This window comes from Salvia splendens, chromosome 13 (assembly GCF_004379255.2).
Source record: "Salvia splendens isolate huo1 chromosome 13, SspV2, whole genome shotgun sequence".
NCBI classification, from domain to species: domain Eukaryota; kingdom Viridiplantae; phylum Streptophyta; class Magnoliopsida; order Lamiales; family Lamiaceae; genus Salvia; species Salvia splendens.
The window spans coordinates 10140578-10158473 of NC_056044.1; the positions used below are offsets into that span (position 1 = coordinate 10140578).

At 42.4% G+C, this 17896-nt stretch overlaps 1 long non-coding RNA gene and 1 pseudogene across 1 annotated transcript; one reads left to right on the forward strand and one right to left on the reverse strand.

Moving 5' to 3' along the window:
* Window positions 1-3042: 3042 nt before the first annotated feature.
* Window positions 3043-4533, forward strand: LOC121761179. The gene is made up of 2 exons (XR_006041947.1): window positions 3043-3348; window positions 4121-4533. It is a non-coding gene; the product is annotated as an uncharacterized LOC121761179 (long non-coding RNA).
* A 4661-nt stretch (window positions 4534-9194) lies between these two features.
* LOC121761738 lies at window positions 9195-10856 on the reverse strand (annotated as a pseudogene).
* Window positions 10857-17896: the final 7040 nt, after the last annotated feature.

A 17896-nucleotide genomic window follows, 5' to 3' on the forward strand; every position in this document is an offset into this window, starting at 1 on the left:
CTCCAACAATTTGATTAAAACTGTTGTACTTTTGTATTAGATCGGTATTATCTGTCAATATATATGCACCCTTTTGTACTTAATTTGATTGTTTTAAGAATATGAAATAAAATGAATGGCAAAAATTAGTAGATTATGAATGATGGACTGAAATGGCAATGGATATATATATATATATATATATAGGGTAGTGATCAAAGTATAACTAATATTAAGTGTATAACTAGAGAACAAATCTCAGCCACATATTTTGTTTGTCTAATTTAATCTTATAAGTTAAACAAATTTTCAGATTTTTGTTAAAAATAATAGCTCAAGGGCATTTTCGGAATTGAGGGGTATGTTGAAGAACATCCCCCAGAAAACGAGCTCAGCTTCATCCTCTCTCTTTTCCTCCATTTTGACGAAACCAGCCAACGCCATCTCCACCTTGGTCTCCACCATTCGAATGCCGGAATCAGTGCACACGATCTCCAAATCAGCGTCGCACCAGCGCAGCTTGCCGGCGAGCAAGGGCCGGGTAGTCCTGCAGGACTCTTCTGAGAGACTCTTTAATCTGCCCGGCAACCAGCCATCCGGAGTCCTCGTAGGAGCCCTTGTTGTAGCAGAGGAGCAGGTGGAAGCGCCGCTGCAACACCGCCGCCGATCCAGCATTCTGTGAAACCGTGATTCTGCGCGATTGTCGTGGATCTGTTGGCTTTGTTGGAACCACTGTTTGAATTGCTTCCACGCGCACTTTGCCCACCGGAGTTGCCATTGTTTATTTATTTATTTTTCCAAGATGTTGTGGATGAATTTCAGTGGCAATAGCTTCAGTGTTGAATAATTATAAATTTGACAATACACATTAGTGTAACCAAATAAGGAGTTACTGCTTAGATGGTGATTGGAGGACATTTTATTCTTGGTTAAAATAAACAAGAGTATTAAATAAGTGTTTGCTAGAGTGTGTTAGTAAGTCTCATTTCATTCTTTGTCAAAGCAACTCCCAATTCATTCGATGATTTTATTTATGTCTTAATTGAACAATGACCTATGTTTCTGCATTCATCTTTGTCGCTAATTTATCTTTGGTAGACTCGTAGTTTGTGTGGTTTTATACAATTCATTGGATGAGTTTATAAGATTTTGAACAAAAGAGGTCTAAATTAACAAAACACATCACTCTTATTATGATTTTACTTCACTGTTATTTACAAAACACATCACTCTTATTACGATTTTACTTCACTGTTGTTTACAAAACACATCACTTTTATTGTGATTTTACTTCACTCTTGTTTACAAAACACATCACTCTTATTCTCATTTTAATTCACTCTTGTTTACAAAACACATCACTCTTATTCTAATTTTACTTCACTCTTATTTACAAAACACATCACTCTTATTCTCATTTTACTTCACTCTTGTTTACAAAACGCATCACTCTTAGCATGATTTTACTTCACTCTTGTTTACAAAACACATCACTCTTATTATGATTTTACTTCACTCTTGTTTACAAAACACATCACTCTTATTATGATTTTACTTCACTCTTATTCTCATTTTACTTCACTCTTCTTTACAAAACACAATGCTAAAATCACAATAAGAGTGATGTGTTTTGCAAACAAGAGTGAAGTAAAATCAGAATAAGAGTGATGTGTTTTGTGAAAAAGAGTGAAGTAAAATCACAATAAGAGTGATGTGTTTTGTGAATAAGAGTGAAGTAAAATCATAATAAGAGTGATGCATTTTGTAAACAAGAGTGAAGTAAAATCAGAATAAGAGTGATGTGTTTTGTAAACAAGAGTGAAGTAAAATCATGCTAAAAGTGATGTGTTTTGTAAATAACATTGAAGTAAAATCATAATAATAGTGATGTGTCTTTGATTTTTTGTTATATTGATTTTTTTAAAAAATTCGCGTACAACTAGTTTGGATTTGATAAAATCAACCTGATTCATTTGACATTTATGACTTCTGTTATCATTCATTATTTTATCCATTCTGATATCATTCATTTGACATTTATGAGTTTACCCTAATAAATCAAAACAAATGAAAATTTGATATTTTTTATTAATATTTTTTCACTCCTGCGTCCCGCTCCCTTGGCGGCAAAAGGGAAAAATTCAGATTACTAACGCCTACACCCTCTCGATCTATCTTCCTCTCTACACACGCAAATTTTGAAGTAAATCCGCAGTCGTTTTGTGTGGGCAATTTCAATTTCCATTTCCTTCTTAGATCTGCTTTCCACTTTGATTTGCTGGTAGGTTGAATTTGCAAATTTAATCGATGGAGGTTGCAGAGATTGAGAGAAAGCCATGTTTCTGCTGATAATTGAATTTATAACGATGTAGCCTAATTTTAGTTGTCTATGACCATTATACCCCCACTTTGTTATTATGGAGTAAATTTGTGATTGAGGAAATTAATTTCTCCTTAAATTTGAAAATTAATACTAGCCCTTGATTTTTTGATCTTGTGGCTATGATTTGTTCTCTAGTTATTTGGTTAAGGGGTGTTTGCCATAGATCACTCCCCTATATATATATATATATATAATCAGTACAAAATCAATTTTAAATGTAAAATGTTGAACCAAATATATTCAAATCCGAATTTCTTGTGATAAACTAAAAACGACCAAAAAAAAATTATAATAATAATAGTATTAATTTTGGTTGTGTTGAGCAATTAACGGAGTGTTTTGTGTTAACACGACCTTATATTATCATGTAGTCACTCCAGTCTCCATATATATAAAAAAGAGGGAACATCATTTTAGGTACACGAACTTTGCCAAAGTATCATTTTAGGTCTGTGAACTTTAAAAATTTTATTTTAAGTCCGTGAACTTTGAGTTAGTATCATTTTAGGTATTTTGGACATTTTTCTGACAAAAATACCCTTAAAGTTTTCAAAGGGTAATTTCGACAAATTATCCGCCGCTGCATCTTGCGTCAGAGACGTCACTTCTCTGCACGTGTAGGGTGTAGGATTTGAGTAATCTTTTTGCATAAAGTGTGAAGATGAAAGGTTTATTTTTAGGATTAGGGTTCAACACCTGAAAACATTTCATTTGGCTTTTTTTTCTCACTTCCAACCCAGCAACAAGCTTCAAAACCATACAACCCAAAATTCACCTGGCCTAATCTAGTATAGTCTTTAACGATAATATCACCAAAATGCATCAGAAGAGTGCGCATCGTGGTAGCGGTAGTGAAAGTGGTGGTCAGAGTGGGAGTCGGTCTAAAGGAAAAGGAAAGGTTTCAGACTTCATCATTCTTGACGACGATGACGATTGGGTAGTTCGGCCCACCGATGTTGATTTTTTCGACCCGTATCGCCAATATGGTGAGCTCGAACCCGATGTTGCAACTTGAAGTTGTAGGTTTAATTTCAATTTTAATACCTTCTATTTGTCGAACGTGTTTCCTAAATTTGGTCCAATTTGAAAACCTGTGTAAACTGTGTCTGTGAGGAAGAAGAGAAAGAAACGAGGAGAGACGGAAGGAAACGTGTAGAATTTACAAAACTTGAGCTTATTCTTGGAAAAGGCACACCTATAGGCTATTACATCCTACACGGCTACACCTAGAAGCCAACATTTTTTTACTACTGTACTGTTTAATTCAATAACAATCCTAATTGAATATAAATGTAATTAAATTTTCTGTTAAAAATAAAGTATGCTAAATTTTTAATTATTAGATAATCAATTATTTAGGGATGGTGAATTAAGATTTGATAATTTAATTTATTTGTTCAGTTTAGAATTCATTTTAAGAACTTGCTATAGGTGACTTGGGAATTATATTTGGTTTATTTGTTTAGAAGTTAAATATAACTATTGACGTTTAAAAAATATGTGCTAATTTTTAAATTATTAGATGACCTCAACAAGCTCAACCTGCTTCCCAAGATGAGGTACCTTCTGCCAATATTTGGTGTTCGAATACCTCTCTGTGATATGTGGTTTATGTTTGTGAATGTAGATTGATAATTTCTTTGTGTTTGTGTATTTCGTTTGATATTTTCTTTATGTTTGTGTATGATTGTGTACCTCGTTTGATTTTCGTTATGTTGTGTACCGTGTTCGATATTTGATATCTTTTCAATTTTTGAGGCTCGGCCGACCCAGCAATCAGACCATGCTCCGCAGCCTAACCAACATCAGAACCAGCAGCAGGACCATGCACGACAGCTGAACCAGCAATTGGAGCAGCCACACGACCCTCAGCCTTCAAGACGAAGAAATACAAGCAAGACAAGTGCTTCGACTTCAAGATCTGTTCCACGGCCACCCCGACATTCTAGGAGAAGTACAGCACCAAGATGAGGAAGGAAGAAAGATTAAACTGAATAGAAAAGTGAATGTGTTTTGGCCATCTTTTGACTTGGAAGGCGTTATGACTATGAATGTGTTTTGTCCATATTTTGACTAGGAAGGTGTTTCATGCTTAGGCACTTGTTTTGTCATCGTTGCCTAGGAATGTGAACACCCCCCACATTGACTTGACTATAAATGTGTTTTGCCAAGCTTTTAATGTGAACAACAACAAACAAACAACTACCTACATTAAATATTTTGGTATACATATATAGAGTCTTGGCCCTCGATCTCCAAAAAAATGAATGTGTGTAGCAAGAAGCCAACAAAAAATCAACTTACAGAAAAGGTTCCACTAGCAAATTCTTTACATATGATTTTCTCATTTTTTACAAGGGTGCTGGAAATGGAGAAAAATCGACAACGAAGATGCAAAGTTGGAGTTAGTTGAAACGGAAATGGGAACGAAAGAGTTATGCAAGGTCGATGTAAGCAAAGACAGAGAAGATTCATTCACGAAATAAGTATGTTTTCATTGTGCGTTTCAATTTACTGTATTATATGTGTTTTTCATATGAATAATCCGAAGTTTTGAACCCCAAATCTATTACTCAAACCAAAAAAATATTACTGGAGCAAAACAACCACTGTAAGTTGCAAATCTAAAATTTCATTCAAAAGATACAACATTACAAGGAGCCACCACACCGCCTAGTAGGAACAAACCCACTGCCTACTTATTCAAACTAACCAAAATTGCCATAATTGAGAAAACAAAAGAACAACAACAAAAGACGAAAACAAATTTTTCTTTTATACCGCCGCTAACTTCGCGATGCTTTCCATTTCCACCGACTCCTGAAATTGCAGATTGTCTTCCTTCTTCATTCGACGGTTTTCTTGCATAATCGCTGGTAATAGGTAGCTGATGTGTAATTTTCGAGCTTTTATATCAATGAATTACTTACACACAAGCTTAATAAAATAGCTCTAAAATTACAACTTTCTGCAAGAGTACAGATGTAGTTGTAGTAAAAGAGTGTCGAATCACAGGGAGGCGTAGGTTATTTAATTAGAGAAAGATAAAAATAAAGAAAGGATAAAACAAACAAAGATAAATAAAATACAAAACTAGAAAATAGGATAAGAAGAAATCATTGCTCCTATATGTCTTGGGCATACGAATTGGGATACTTCGATGGATTACTACGATCAAGACTATGCTTAAGAGGATTAAGTTTGTTTTACGCTCCCTATCCGCTGAACACTTCAAGAGAATTGTATACCTAGGATAAGCTGAACACGTCTCCCAAGTTCTAGTCACTAACCTATCACTCCTGCTAGGTCGCGCAGTAAGCTTTAGTTTAGCTTCTATGATTGTCAAACACGATAATTAGCTCATTTTAACTTAATGCCCACGCGGAAGCGCAGCAGACACTAAACCAAATATATAGAAGAAAACTATCGATCCACTCGAGATTATCTCCCTGAACAAGCATCAAATCTCGAGTTCCTTGCATATGAGTACGACCAAAATCTATGCTAAAGAGGCAATAGAATAATGGCTACAAAGTTCTACCTATCTAGACGTCTCAAGATTAGTAGAATAATTAAACAATTCATAAACAAGAATCACACGTAAATCAAACCATAATAATCATCTAAGTATCCAACAATTCACCCTACAACATATTCGGAGCAACGAAGGAAATCTAGCCAAACATACTAAAATGAATTACACCAAAAGAACCGTGAACCGTGAACTCCGTGGTGTTCTCCAACTCTAGATGATGGATGATCTCCTCCGGGATGGAGTATGGATCCTCCCTTCCTCTTCTTCCTTCTCCTTATTTCTTCCTCAGCCGTCCCTCCAGTCGTTCCTCTTCTCCTTTTAATTCCCCCAACTCCACAGCAAAACTGACAAGAAAACTGCCCATTTGCGGTTGGGGGGCCAAACGCCCGACCGGGCGAATTAGAAACACAAAGTCGCCCGACCGGGCGAAGAAACTGGAATCACTACGCATTACGAAATCGCCCGACCGGGCGAAAATAGAGGAGCACATCGCCCGACCGGGCGAAAGACTCTGGATGGCTCGCGGGGAAACGCCCGACCGGGCGAATTATGTCGTAAAGAATCGCCCGACCGGGCGAACTTTCTGGACTCCTCAAGTGAGCACTTCCGACGAACTTCCAGCTTCTAACATCCTAAACTACAACAAAAGCACGATTTGATGAGTTATAGTTTACATAAAAATGTGTAGTCTAAGGGGAAAAATATAGGAAATATGCTTCGCATCAGTAGCACCAGCGGAAAAATGAGCACCCACCATTCTTCCCTTTCTTCTCGCAAACAAAATATAACATTCCATGCGAATGCCTCCTCGAATCTGCAACGATTTTAAGGGCTGCCCGTTCACGACACAAACAATTAACATATTCAAAGCGTAACCAGTGACATCCGTTTGTAGAAGTGGTCGACATGTTAGAGAGAAAGATGGGAGGAGAAGGAATGGGGGAAGATGTGAGAAAGAAGGAGAAACTGATGAATTACTTGAGTAAATGCTAGAAGTACGTGTTTCTCTCTCTTCTTATGGATACCATCACACCACCCATCAAACTAAATTGCCAGAATTAACCCTCAAGGCCCTTGAGGCCATTTTCGGCAAATAAATCTCCAAAATACTAAAAAGGTACCTAAAATGATACTAACTCAAAGTTCACGGACCTAAAATAAGATTTTCAAAGTTCACGAACCTAAAATGATACTTTGGCAAAGTTAATGTACCTAAAATGATGTTCCCTCTATAAAAAATGAAAAAGATAAATATACAGTGATATTGATAATAATATTGAAAGCCGACACAAAACATTATTCAAAATTTCAAACTAAGAGCATCCACTATAGCCTGCAGTGAGCAACGTCGGGGCGCCCTATAGTGTGCGGGACGTCCGCCCCGAGGAAGACGAAAAAATGGGGGCGGACGAGGGTTCGGCGTTTACGGGGCGAGGACGCGGCGGTGGGGGATAGCCGCGCCTATAGGCGCACCGGTCTATAGTGGGGCGGTGGTCGGCGCGCCTATCCGGGGCGGATGTCCGATTTAATTTTTTTTTTTAATTCAATTTAATTTACCTATAAATACACTTCATTCATTTCATTATTTTCACACCATTTCACCTCTTCATCACTCATATTTTCTCACACTAGAATTTGTGGACTGAAATGGACGATTTATGGAACGACGCGTGAAATTCTCTGATTCAAGAGGGGCAGTACGAGGCCGAGGAGGAGGAAGCGGCGCGCACGGCGGAAGTGGCGGAGGGCGCGATCCCTCGTACGATTAGTCATCGGCGGACCATCCAACGAGACCATATCGGAGCGGACCAGCGTCTAATGGCGGACTACTTCGTGGATAACCCCCGTTATCCACCCGAGATTTTCCACCGGCGATTCAGAATGTCGCAACGGCTCTTCAACCATATAGCGACGAATTTGGCGGAGCATTACCGGTGCTTCACCCTCCGGAGTGATTGCACTGGCCGGATCGGGCTGTCTACGCTTCAGAAGTGCACCGCTGCAATCCGTCAGCTTGCGTACGCCGGACCAGCTGATATGTTCGACGAATACCTACAGATGGGTGAGACGACTAGCCTCACGGTGCTTAGGCAGTTTTGTAAGGGGATTCGGGAAATATTTGGTGGGGAGTTCCTACGAAAGCCCACTCCTGATGAGTGTCAAAGACTCCTAGATATGCACGGTGCGATCCAGGTTTCCCAGGAATGTTAGGAAGCATCGATTGCATGCATTGGGAGTGGAAGAATTGCCCGGTGGTGTGGAAAGGCTAGTTCACAACTGGATTCAAAAGCAAACATCCATCGATGATTCTGGAAGCCGTTGCTGACTACCGTTTTCAGATCTGGCATGCGTATTTCGGTGTTGCAGGTTCGAACGACGACATTAATGTTCTTCAGTCATCGCCGCTCTTCAATGACGAGTGTCGGGGTGAGGGTCCAGAAATCAGCTTCGTAGCCAACGACATGCAGTACAGTAGGGGATACTATTTGGCAGATGGGATATATCCTCGGTGGCCCGTGTTCGTCAAGACAATTTGCCAACCGGTGGGACCGAAGAAATAATACTTTGCGCGGAAACAAGAGGGTGCTAGGAAGGATATTGAGCGAGCTTTTGGTGTCCTCCAACAACGGTGGGCCATTATACTGGGCCCGGCACGAGTTTGGCACGAAGATGATGTCGCGAATATTATGTTAGCATGTATCATATTGCATAATATGATAATAGAAGATGAAGGATTTGCGGCAGAGCGCTGGGCACCGGAAGAGGGCGCAAGTACAAGTAACGGTGTTGCCTCCGCGCCGATCCAGATGGACGTACCACGGAGCAATGAATATTTGATCCAACGTTTCAGTGATATGCGCAGGATCACAGCACATACCACACTCCAGGCCGATTTGGTTGAAGAAGTTGGGGCACGTATGGGAGGTGGCAGCGCAGTGTGAACACTATTATGTTGTCCAATAGATTAATATTTTGTTGTATAATTTTCCCCCACTTTAATACGACGAAAATGTAGTTTTTAATTTTAATTTCTTCACTTATAGCCTTTTTTATAATTACGTATAGTCCGATAAATTTAATTACTTATAATAAACGAAAAAAATAAACGATAAAAATAAATGAAAAAAATAAATTTAATTACTTATAATAAATTTAATTGAATTAAATTTATTGGGCTATTGGAAGTGTCCGCCTATAGTGGCGGAAATAAAAATTTGTGGCTGTAGACAAAAAAATTGGGGCTGTGGATAAAAAAAGGGGTGGGGCTACTGGGGACGTCCGTCTATAGTGGATGCTCTAACAAGGTTGAAGCGGTTTCCCACAGAGGCAATCATTGTATGCAAACGACGACGCTTCAAGATGACCAAATGGATCCCCCGTCGGTGTGGCCCCACAGAGGTGGTTATGGCTTACATCCAGGTGCCCTACAAACGTCGCCGCCGATATCGATTTCGGAATTCTCCCTGTCAGATTGTTGTACGACAAATCCTGCACAGTGAAGTACGATCTCGCCCCGAACAAATCCGGAATGTAACCTCCAATCTAGTTCCTGCTCTAATTCAATATACTAATCCCCGAATCGATCAGCATCGTCGGAATCGGACTGGAGATTCTGTTGCCGTCGAGGTTCAGCGTGGCGAGCACCGCCATATTGCCTAGGCCGGCGGGGATCGGGCCGGAGAGGCTGTTGAGAGACAGATCCAGATCGGAGAGGCGGTATATGTATGAGATTGAAGGCGGAATTGTTCCGGTAAGCTTGTTTCTGCTGAGCAATGTGCGGCTCAGCATTCTCAGAATCCCAAAATTGGTCGGGATCTGGCCGGAGATCTTGTTGCTGCGGAGGTCGAGATGCGTGAGGGAGGTGAGATTCCTGAAATTGGCCGGGATCTGGCCGGAGATCTGGTTGTCGGCGAGGTTGAGGACGGCGAGGCGGGAGAGGCGGCCGATGTCGGCGGGGATCTGGCCGGAGAATTGGTTTCCGGTGAGGTCGAGGACGCGGAAGAAGGGGAGGGAGGTGAGGTAGGGGGGATGGGGCCGGAGAGGGCTTTCCAATCGGCAAGGGTGAGGGCGGAGAGGCGGGGGAGGAGGCAAACGGAGGGGGAGATGGAGCCGGTCATGTAGCCGGAGGAGGTGTTGGACTTGTGGAAGAGGGGATCCTCGGACTCGCCGCGGAGATTGATATCGGTGACGCGGCGGGTCTCGGGGTGGCAACTGACGCCGTACTAGCGGTGGCAGCAGTTGCTGTCGGACCAGGTGTCGAAGAGGTGTAGGTTGGGCTCGTGGAGAGTGGACTTGAAGGCGAGGAGGGCGGCGCAGTCGGAGGGGAAACATACATTGCTTAGGGAGTGGAGTGATGATAATGATAATGATAATGATAATGATAATAATAATAATAATAATAATAATAATAATAATAATAATAATAATAATAATAATAATAATAATAATAATAATAATAATAATAATAATAATAATAATAATAATAATGAATAGAAGGCTGTGGTGGCCATCGGCGGCGTCGGCGATGGCACTCTTTCTCTCTAGAAGTTGGGTAGTGTGACACAGGTTTGCATATGAGAATGCTACTTCACTGCAGGCATGCACGTTTAAGAGCATCCGCAATTGCGACTTCCGCGCGGAATTCCCACGGACGTCCCGGAATTCCGTCGCGGACGTCCGCCATTAGGCGGCCCGCCACGGATACGGAATTGGGCTGAGGACGTCACAGGTCCGTGGCGTTAAGCGGAATTCCGTGGGGACGTCCGCCATTGCGTCGACTCCCGCAGAATTCCGTGCAGAATTCTGCTTTATTTCGTTTTTTAATGTCTATATATATCGCTCGTTGAACTTCGTTTCATTTCGCACCACTTGTTTCAACAAATTTCTCTCTCTCTAAATTTCTTTTATATAATAGTAATGGTTGGTAGTGGTAGTGGTAGTGGTAGTGGTAGTGGCCATCATGAAGACGTAATGGCTCCGATTTGGGCACGTGTGCGGGAGGCTGCTGCGAGGGAGTAATAAGAGGCCTCGGCGTCGGCGGTGCCTCGACCCATCCACCGTCGCACTATAGTACCCCGCGACCACCTCGCTGCCCACCGTCGGTTGTACGAGGACTACTTTGCACCGGAGCCACGGTTTGGGGAGACCCTATTCCGGCGACGGTTTAAGATGCATCGGCCGCTGTTTATGAGTATCGTTTGCACTTTGGAGCGTCGATACCGGTATTTCAGGGAGGATGCAGCGGGTAAACCCGACCACACACCGATTCAGAAGTGCACTGCCGCACTTAGGCAGTTGGCGTACGGAGGTGCGGCGGACATGTTCGACGAGTACCTCCACATCTGCGAGTCGACAGCCCGCGACTGCCTGAAGTATTTTTAGCAGGGCGTTAGGGAGATATTCGGGGATAAGTATCTTCGGAAGCCTACCAACGAAGATTGTCAGGCTCTGCTGGATATGCACGGGGCTTAGCACGACTTCCCGGGGATGCTGGGCAGCATAGATTGTATGCACTGGGAATGGAAGAACTGCCCCGCTGCATGGAAAAGGATGTACACTACCGTTTTCAAGGGCAAGAATCTCACGATGATCCTTGAAGCGGTAGCTTACTACCGGTTGTGGATATGGCATGCCTATTTTGGAGTAGCCGGGTCGAACAATGACATCAACGTCCTCCAGTCGTCGCCCCTTTTCAACAACCAGTGCATGGGCGTCGGTCCGGCCGTCAACTTCGTCGCCAACTGCAACCAGCACAACATGAGCTATTATTTGGTGGATGGGATTTACCCGATGTGGCCCGTCTTTGTGAAGACGATCAGATGCCCAACGGATGCGAAGAAGGTATACTTTGCGCAACGTCAGGAGGCAGCGCGCAAGGATGTGGAGCGGGCATTTTGGTGTGCTCCAGGCTCAATGGGCGGCAGTGAAGGGTCCATCACGGCTGTGGTACGTTGACAGCGTCGCCGACATCATGTACACATGTATTATCATGCACAACATGATTGTCAATACAGTCTCTCTGAAATCGGAAACAGTTTGTCAAAGTTCATCTGCGAGTTTTCCAGCACCTAGACTCAATCATAACGGAAACTTTGAGCCCATCGCCTTTAATCAAGTCGTAAAAGAAGAAGAGTCTAGCACCCGTGAACAGGTTGCTGAGAAGGAGAGGATGGTCGAAGCAGAAAATGAGACCGGTGTAATCCAACCTAGAGATCTTCCACCCAAGAAAGCTGACCCAGGGGTGTTTACGCTTCCAATCTCCATCAGAGACGTTCTAATGGAGCAAGCAATGTGCGACCTAGGGGCTTCCATCAATATTATGCCGTATTCTATATACGAGAAGCTGAAAGATGCTAAGCTTATCAAAACCGATATGGAGATACAGCTAGCAGACGGGTCTTGCATCTACCCCGAGGGAGTTCTGGAAGATGAAATTGTCAAAGTGAACAAATTCATGTACCCCGCCGACTTCTTCGTCATAAAGACGATAGAGCCGGGAGCGGAGGAGTCTGTTGGCATCCTTTTGGGAAGGCCATTCTTATCCACAGCCAGCACAGTCATCGACGTCCGCCATGGGACGATGAATCTAGAGTTTAATGGAGAACGACTTACAGTTGACATTAATGAAGCTGCAAAGAAGCCACGGGACAGCAGAAGCATACAATCGATAGATACCGTCAGGCCTTTGGAACAAAAGAATCTGGAAACTGAACTCTTCAATAAACCATCCTCTTATTCCACTGATAATGAAAGGCTTAAGGGGGAAGCAGCTGACTGGTTCGAAGCAACGATGACTGGGAAAATAGATGACAAAGCCATTGGAAAAGCAAATATGGATTTTTGCAAGCCAACCCGACCAGCCAAGATAGAAGAGATCACTCAACCAGGAAGAGTCGAAAAACCACCTGACCAAGCCATCCCACTGAGAAGAAAGCTGAAAGCGAGTCCCTCGCCTACGCAGCAACTATTGCCTTTACCTGGGTCGCCAGTTACCCTCAAGGATTTGTCCAATCAGACATATCACAAGCCAGGTCTGCAAGAATAGAGAGGACAATTTATGGAAAAACTGAGACCGAGTGATGAAGGAATCAAGTGGAAAACAACAGACCTGATGGAGATGAACCCAATTCGGTGCATGCATCTGGCCACGATGGAGAAGGGAGTGACCGACCTCTCCTCGAGGAAGGAAGAGCCCATCGGTGAACAGGAAGGGTTACCATCCCAGTGTCAAAACAAACTGATATTCAGGAAGCGGAAATCGGAATGGGCGAACCCTAACACCACCATGGCGACATACACACTGGAGGCAAACATGCACAAAGGAGACCCCCCCCCAATTCACTCTCCTTCGTAGGAAATGGTCATCAGGTTGAACCCTACAGAGACAAAGCCGAAGCAGGCATGGTGGAAGAAGTTCCACTAGCCCTACCCAATCTCAGCCAGTGACCAGGTAGAAGGAGTGATCGGGTACTCCTGCGTAGTCCGCTTGATCAAGCAACAAATTCTAAAACTATTAAACCGATCAAGAGACGTCCTAGGGGAACCCGGTCAAATCCTTGTAGTTAGTGTAAATAGTTTTTCGAAGAGTTAGTTCTTTTTTACGTCTTAGAAAATTAAAAGTCGGAAGTAAAGGCAAGAAACTGATCAAGTGGAACTATTGAGTTTGCATTTGGATTTAACTCACCACATGATCAGTGCAACGAAGGCTAACCAATGGCCACAGTGATTTAATTGATCAGGGACAGGTGATGATAGGACGTATACAGTCATTGGGAAGGTGTTAGGCTGCGCCAACTGTCGCAATGAAGGAACATCACAGGGAGAAGGAGAAAGCGTATCAGAGAAGCTAAGCCAGCTGGCACTCTGAAAAGGCGCGCCCGTACATGTAGAGTCACAGAGTACGTGACCAGTTGCATGAATCTCAAACGTCAGAGATCCTGACAGTTGCGAATTCAGTATAATAGGCAGATCTCAAAGCCGTATTTCACTTTCAACCAAAATCGACTACAGTGCATTCCTTTTGCTATCTCCATACCATTCCAAGTTCCTAACCCTTGCCTAGAACAATTCTCTCTACCAGAACTCATCACCATTACCCGCACGAATGTTAATCAAACAAATTCCAACTTCATCCTCGTCCTCAGAAGCAGGTGACGACGGAGGCGACCGGGAAACATCATCCCAAGCCCATAAAGAAAGCCCCAGCCATCCTACCCCAACCGCCACTCCACCACAAACTAGCACCGCCGCTCCACCTCTGGTGGTGGACTCAGAAACTCTGCGGCGCCTCGATAAAATCCTCTGAAGTACACCCTCCAAGCTGGACGATACAACCGCCTACACCGTACTCAAGGCTAGATTTGGGATTTCCGGGTCCAAGGATCCTGCTTCGTCCTCTAAAAAGATCCCACCTAGCTCTCCTATACCACCTTCATCCCCCATCCAGCCAATGCAAACCAGCGAGGACACCTCTGACGAAGAAGGTGGGGGGGAAGATTATGGGCAGCCTTTTGCTATTCCGTCGCCAGGAAGTGATGGCACCTCCACTTCGATCCATGAACAGCATTTGACTGAGGGCGGCGAAATCAACGAGGCAGAAGTGGAAGAATTCCACCCATTATTCGACTACGGGGAGGCTGAGAAAAAGGAGGAGCCGCCACGCCGCCAGACGCGCCGTATGACAACAGACCGGCTCCTAAAAACCCGAGGAGAGGAGGAAACGGTGGTACAGAGGCCCCGCACAGTACGGCGGCTGGTTGATGAAGAGGAGCCGGATGAGCTAGAGAGCCAAGAGGCCATTGAGGAGAAGGAGGCTGAGGAGGGCAGCCGTCAGAGGGAAGAGAGGAAAGGGAAGGGAAGTGTTTTTCCCCCTCCAAAGAAGGGCCGTCCAGCCAACGTGGGGGTCGTCATTACAGATGCCTCTAAACCTGCCTTCCCACTGCCAAGAGAGAAAGATGAGGGCAGCGCTTTGGAGGAACAGGAGTTATGCTAGACCCGAACATCTAGGAGGCAAGAAGGAAGGCCGACAACATCTCTTTCCGCCACCTACTCCCCTCAACATGTTGTTTTGACCCCAGCTCTTTTCCAACAAATGTTGGAATTCGACGATCCCAAACTACATGAGGAAGTTCACCAAAGGGTGACCTCCCAGAAACACTTGAAGGCGGGAAAGATGTTGCACCAGCCGTCCCTGGAGAAGGTTGAGATGAAAGAGAGGTTTGCAGCCTACATTGCCGGCGTCGGATTCGAGTGGCTGCTAGAAGTCGATGAGACCCCTGTGCCGGAGAACCTGGCCAAGGAGTTTTTTACATCCTTCCGATTCACCGGAAGCTCAGATCTGAATGACAGAAGTGTCTCCTTTAGAGTTTTTGGCCAGGACCAGCTGATGAGCCTGAATGAATTCTCTATCCGGATGGGCCTTTACACGGAACGACATGTGGCTGACGGGGCCTGGGTTGGGCGCGACATCGGTCTCCCTCAAAAGAAACCCGAATTCGAGCAGCAGGTAGGGGTGTGCATTCGGGTTTCGGTTCGGTTATTGCCAAAACCGAACAAAAACCGAATTTAGTTCAAAATCCTAACCGAACCGAACCCGAAAAACTGAAAAACCGAAACCGAAAAACCAAAAACTAAACTTAAAAAACCGAAAAACCCGAAAAAAAAATTGAAAAACCTGAAAAAAATAAATATAATATAAATATATATTTATATTTATATGTGTATTTTATTTTATTTTATATATACTAATAGAATATTTATATATAATATAAAATTAATATTACTATATAATATATATTATATAGTAAATATATTAAAAGAATATATATTATATATAATATAATATATTAAATTAATAGAATATATATAATTCGGTTTTTCGGTTTTTCGATTTTTTTCTTCGCCCGAACCGAACCGAACCGAAAAACCACTTTTTTTTTATTTTTAAAACCGAACCGAAAAACCGAAAAAATCGAACCGAATTTCAAAACCGAACCGAACAAAACCAAAAAACTCGAAAAAAACCGGAAACCGAATGCACACCCCCAAGGAAACCCTAGTAAAGCCCCCATCTCAGCTCACGTTAATTTCAAAACAATTTTAGTTTTAATTTGTTTTTGGTATGTATAACTGTCATCCTATTCCGCATCACACTTAGACCTGTTTTGGGTCTAAGTGTGAGAAGTATGCATGCTCGTTTTTGCTCTATATGTTGTTTGTCTGCCTTAGGTGCCTATGTGTTATGTTTTTCTATATTTGTTAGCATGCGTTGATCGCTGGCACTGTCTCACACTTAGCCCAGTGTCTGGTCTAAGTGTGAGAAGTTTCCCTTGTTTGTTGTTGTGCCGTTGCATGTGCCTCGAGGACGAGTTCATATGCAGTGGGGAGGGGGGAAGGGGGACGGGTTAGTTACAATAGAATCATACATGCTAAAAAATTTTACAAAAATAACAAATTCCAGTTAGTAATAAACTTGATTGCAAAAACTTGATCAATTTGAACGACGCAAGTATGATGGAAACGCTCAATTTTTAAACCAACTGTGAAGCCTCTCTATATGTGAGTTATAAGCCAAAAGTAGAACACTTTCTACTATTTTTACAAAAGAAAATTTTACGAGAGGCTGACTTTTAATATTGAGATTAAAATTGCACAAGTAGTAAGGACTAAAGGCACTAGGACTTAGCCTTTTGAGCCGTTTTTCTTCCTTCGTTCCGCAAACCCGCCTCATTAATCAAGGCACCCCTTAGTTAACCACTTTTGAGCCCATACACTCTTACCCATTCTTTGAAGCTTTAAAACCAAATTCAAAATTTCATATCACATGAGGAAAGAGAGTCAAAGAGATGAAGTTTGTCAAGGGAAACAAAAGGGGATAGCAATAGAATAGTCGAAATAAAGGGTAGCCGGGTTGATCAAGATAGACAATCGGGTTGATCATAAAAAAATAAAGTTAATATATATATATATATATATATATATATATATATATATATATATATATATATATATATATATATATATATATAATGAATGAATGAAGAAAAGGTTTGAGAAAAAGAAAGGGTAGGAAATAGTCGTAACCTGACCCAGGAAATCAAAAGTCAGAAACAAGCCGAAAAGTTATAAGGCTAAAGGTCGAAATTTGACGGAGAAGGAGCATCAAGCAGAGGAAGAAATAAATATCCCAAATCTGATCCAGTGAGTTTTAGTCAAATCTTTGGCTTTTTTACTCACGTGAATTTTTTTTTATAATTTAAAGTTTTTATTTTGAACTTAAAACCCCTAGGACCCTACCCTAATACGTTACTACCCTTGAGCCCCGTTACAACCAAAAACAAAGACCTTAAGGAACTATGTTGTGCAATCCGATTCATGATATTAAATTTGTGGCAATACCGAGTGAACAGTCCTAACATCTCTGGTGAGAAATGAGTGACTGAGTGAATCCAACAGTGGTTTTTAAATTGAGCAATCTTGACAAGCTGACACCTTGATCAAGCAAAAGCGAAAGAGAAGGAACACAAGCTACTGGAAAATGGATTGACCTCGACCTCGGGTATGATTGTTGGAAAATTATTCGGTCTAATGCATACATGTGAATATGTGTTTTTGTTTCGAATCCTGTTTTTCCTTTTCGCCTTCTTTTACTTATGAAATAAGTAAACCATGCCTGAAATTTGCTTATCTTTTTCTTTTCTGTTTTCTTATACTCGAGGACAAGTATGTTCTAAGTGTGAGCAGTTTGATAAGGCTCATTTCATGCATCGGTTTAAGGGTAAAATGTACGCTGCTTGATCGGTTTATTGCGCAAAACAAGTGTTAAATGTGCAGGAATGCCGCTTGACCAAGGCAGCAAGGCCGAACTGATCAAGCAAGTACAAAAGGCGGTAAAAGGCCAAGAATCGGGGGAGTGATCAAGCAGTTAGGTGGGGACCGCTGGCTTCTAGAAAAAGAACACGTGAGGAAATGAGCTGGATATGGCGCACCATTCTGTTATC